Here is a 5254-nt window from a genome sequence, read left to right as displayed (position 1 = left end):
ATTGATAATTTATCCAGTTGGCATAATTGATTTAGCCATGTTAATTTAAGTATGATGTGCAAAAATAAAAGAGAATTCACATGGTTATATATTAAAGAACTAGAAAGTTCTTTACGAATTCTCTTACATTGCTTGTTCTCATTAATTAATAGACCAACTAAAATTGGGATTGAATCCCATGAATGCTGGAAATATCAAAAGTGAATACGGGCCCATTCACCTGTCATGTATACCACATAAAATGTATATATGAGATGGTTACATGTGCGAATATTAGTAACCCGCAACCTGACCGGTGTTTGCGAGGTAACTTGCTCAATAATTTAATTTAGAGCATAATTTCCAGATTTTCTATTCAAGATAGTTTATCTTGATAAGTTGGTATACATCACAACTGGTTTAGCAAGATGATTATTGAGTGCCTCCACTTAATAGTTAAATTATTGCTTATGAGAACAAAGTTATCTATATCAGTTTGATATACATTATATACGAAAGTATATTACATTCTACCCTCACAAGTGCTTCAGGGTCAGGAACCAAATAATTCTATCGTATTATTATTAATGTGCAGTGTGTATTTTGATTAGCACCATAACACACAAAGATGGGTTTCCAAAATTGAGGAAGCAAGTTAGTTTTTCTAACATGAGGGGGAGACATGATAAACAATTGAGACAAAGTTACGTGGAATGTGTTATCATTTGTACATCTAGATCCTCGAATAAGATAATATGAACTTGAAGTTCATAAAAGATAATTCATCTGCAATAGCATGCCATACACATTTGCTGACCCAAAGAAAGTAACTATACTCTCATTGCAAATGCTCCTATTAAGTCCTAGAAGGACAAAGTCTATGGTACGCTTAAATCATATAGACAAATCGGTTTCAAATAAACTTCTTGATGATAAAGAAGATACGCAAATGATCAAAATGATCATAATAAAGGAGGCAAGTGATCTAGAAGATCACATGACATAACACTTCATAAAGTCTCATGAGAGATTCAGGTACCTGAATATATGAATGAAGAGATCTCTATGTTATGTCTATATATGAAAATAAGGAAGTTGGAACCGATATAAAATGTTTGTCGACGACATCTATAATAGCGCTATATATATATATATATATATATATATATATATATATATATATATATATATATATATATATATATATAAGTTTGGAGAATCAATTCAAGTGGAATTTGGTTTCATATGAAAGACATGTAGTTTTGGACATATAGTTCAAATACTCGAAAGTATAAAGTCAATAGGTGTGTGCAATCACTTTTCATGTTATTTTTATATGTCGCATGACATGAAAACTTGATATGCATCTAAAGTCTATTTAAATGGCTTATATGACTATACTTATATGATAATCCCTGAAGGATTTAAATTGCTTGAAGCATATACAATTCTTGATCTTGAAGTACCACATCCTCAGTGCAATTTGTGCACATATGTATCTTGCTATAACTATAAGCATGATAATTGATAGCGAGAATTTTTTACCTCTATGGAGATATTGAAAAGGCCATTCCACGGCAGTTTATGAAGACATTACACCTCTATCAAGAATGATGATTTCAAGGTGCAATATATTTATTCAAGTTAATATGGCTGATTTGTTTATCAAATCTCCACCAACGATCTCTTGAAGATGGTGCACAAGATTGGAATGCGAAGGCTCAAGGATGTGAATTGATGCTCTCATCAGGGGGAATTAATACGCATTGTACTCTTTTTTCCTTACAAGGTTTTGTCCCACTGGGTTTTCCTTGCAAGGTTTTTAACGAGGCAACCAAAAGGTGTATTGTTAGATATGTGTACTCTTTTTTCTTCTCTAGAATTTTTTTTCCACTGGTTTTATTTTAGTTAAGGTTTTAACGAGACACATTATTTGTTGAATAGACATTTAAGGGAGAGTGTTATAAATAGAGTTTTATTTAAGGTGAATGTCTATATTTTAGAAAAATTGTAGGGATTTTACTTGGTGGCTAAGTCACTCTTTCCCTATAAATAGAGGGGTCTTATTCTATTGTAATTCATCTCAAAATCAATAAGAATTCTCTCCCTACTTTTCTCTGCAATACTACTCTTCTTCTTTTATTATTTCATAACAATGTAACATATCTATGTATTTTGTTGCAAGTTAAACAGTAAGAACAAGACAGAACTCACAAGCTAGTAACTTCACTATTTCTATAAGAAAGAAATCAGATAAGCTACTAACTAAACTCTCACTGTGTCCATATGATGTAGTCACCGAAATAATACCAGGTTATCAAAAAAGTAACTGCAGGTATTCGTTCATAAAAGGTGAGAATTAATAACTTGCAAAATAATATTGATTAGCAGCTACTATCTCTTTTATAACAACTTGCATAACACTTCCTTTTTTATCAATATGAAATAAATTAGCATATATTTCTATTTTTTAAAAATTCTTTGATTTTTAAATTTTAATTTACCTTTAATGGCATGTTTGTACTGGTCAAAATCCGACCACACGACCACAGCACCAAGGACCCCGTCCCGTCCCATCCTGCAGTAGCAGTCAGCAAATTCGAGGACGCCTAACGGCTGCTACTTATGACAGAAGTGTCGAGGTCGAGGCCCCCCACGAGGGGAGGTCATTTCCCCGACCCGGCCCAAACAACATGTTACCAGCATGAGGAATTTTGGGCTATAAATAGAAGGAAAAAGAATCCCTTAAGGGGGGGGGGGGGGACTCCAGACCGGAGAAGAGAAGAAAGATACTCCTGGATTCTATCTCCGGGAAGAAACAGGAATTTCGATTGTAATTTCATGAACCTCTCCGAGGGAGGCAGGCTGAGTTTCTGTAATCAATAAAAGCTTTCCAGGTGTTGTTTTAATCGATTCTTTTATGTATACTATTATGTTCTTCGATCCAGTATTAATTAATGTTCACTACGATTTACCCCTTCATCTACATTGATTGATTTGTTTAAAAAGTATTAAACTACTTTTGAGTCAAACAATTTGGCGCCGTCTGTGGGGATTTCATAGTGAAAATACTTAGTTCTTCCTGGATCGAAGAAAAAGGAGCACCAAGAACAAATTCAGCTCAGACCAGATTCAATGGAAGCGCATCAAACAAAGAAGAGAAGAATCGAACACCCCAGCAGGATCTAGAAATCTTCCGCCCTGTTGGCCTCGAACAGCCCGAGCGAGGAAAGAAGTGATGCAAAGCGCTTCCTTTTTTCTTCTCTCCGAACGCCGGACAAAAGAATGGAGTGCCTCCAGTTTCCTCTAGATCTAGAATTCAATTCTAGTTCTATGTTCTGTTCATAAGTATGATTTACCACGAATCTTGATTCATACTAGCTACATGGTGAATCCCCATTCATACTAGTTACGTTCTGGTCACAATAAGTTAAGGCAAGTAAAAACAAACATGAATTAACAGAGCTTCTGCAATTGCTGAATCACCCTAAATATGAGGAAAATCAATGACTTTAGTTAGTAGTTGTGAAGAGAAGAATAGATATTTCTAGCATCGGAGGACATATGGGTCGTCGGAAAAGATCAAAACTTTCACCTGAGCTCACTGCTCAAAACTTTCACCGTAGACATAAAACTTTATTAAAGCGGACAGCCCCGCCAAACTGGTAGCGGCCAATAAAAGCATAACCGGAGAAAGGAACATGATCAAACTGAGGTAACAAATGCTTTGATTTTGTTTTAACTAACTATTTCTCTAAATGGAATAGAAACAAGAGTACTCTCCCAGATACATGAACAGGAAATGCATCATATTCCCCAGCGCAAGAAAAATCAAGCAAAATTGGGACTCCCCCAGGGAACCCATTAAGGCTAAGTACCTTCGCCATCAAAACTCGACAGTTCGAACTCGCTCGAACGGGGACTCAGGCTAAGTGCCTTCGCAACATTTCGACCTCGCTCGAACTGGGACTCAGGCTAAGTGCCTTCGCCATCAAAACTCGACAGTTCGACCTTGCTCGAACGGGGACTCAGGCTAAGTGCCTTCGCAACAGTTCGACCTCGCTTGAACTAGTACTCGGGCTAAGTGCCTTCGCCACCAAAACTCGAAAGTTCGACCTCGCTCGAACGGGGACTCAGGCGAAGTGCCTTCACAACAGTTCGACCTCGCTCGAACTGGGACTCAGGCTAAGTGCCTTCGCCATCAAAACTCGACAGTTCGACCTCGCTCGAACGGGGACTCAGGCTAAGTGCCTTCGCAACAGTTCGACCTCGCTCGAACTAGGTCTCAGGCTAAGTGCCTTCGCCGTCAAAACTTGACAGTTCGGCCTCGCTCAAACTGGGACTCAGGCTAAGTGCCTTCGCCATCAAAACTTAACAGTTCGACCTCGCTCGTGCGGGGCTTCAGGCTGACTGAATGCCCTCAAGGTGCGACAGGTCCGACCTCGTTCAAACCCAGACGGGCTATCCTCTCGAAAGGTTCACAATGAAACCTACGACCGGGTGTACATCACATAAGGGGAATGCGGACCCGTCTGACGAGCTCCCACCCCGCGAATAGATCGTAAGTCACCAAAGGACTGAAATATAAAGCAAGAAGCGAAGAATTCTTTATTCACAAAGTCGGGAGTGCGAGCTATTGCCGCGTACATCCGATCTATGCCAACCAATAAAAAAGAAGAAGAGGAAAGAAAAGATACAACAAATAACTAAAAATACGATTATCTCTCACACAGCACCAACGCCGTCATTATCATCATCGCCACTGGCATCCCCATCAACTTTGGGTGTCGCCACATCATATCCACAGTTGGCTCGAGCCTCACGAGCTTTCTGGCGCGCCTCCTCCCAACTCTGTCTGGCTTTGTTTGAGTGTATTTTCTGGGTTAAGTTTGAGTTTGCTGCTGAGGTGGTTCTAATTTACTGTCGTTGTTACGCTTTTGTTGCCGATCTATTCCTCCTCTCGTCTGTTTTTCATTCGTATCCAGGTACACAGCTGTAACTTTGGTACTTGTAAGCTGAGAACATGAAGATTGAATATACGTGAAGATTCTGATTTAGCTTCTCTTTGATTTGTATATTTAGATCTTTCATTCGCTGATGATATGTGAATCCCTGTTAGTTTTGTAGTAATTGGACTGAAATGTAATTGTATGAGAAAATTTTGAATATAGTTTGCATTAGTACATGTTAGCATCTGATAATTGGCTCCTGTAGTTAAAATGAACTTGTTGGACTGTTAAACTAGCCTGGACTGTGATTGTTAGATTATATTTAA

The sequence above is a fragment of the Nicotiana attenuata genome, unplaced genomic scaffold (genome assembly GCF_001879085.1).
Source record: "Nicotiana attenuata strain UT unplaced genomic scaffold, NIATTr2, whole genome shotgun sequence".
NCBI lineage: Eukaryota > Viridiplantae > Streptophyta > Magnoliopsida > Solanales > Solanaceae > Nicotiana > Nicotiana attenuata.
Note: the sequence above shows the minus strand (reverse complement) of the source record.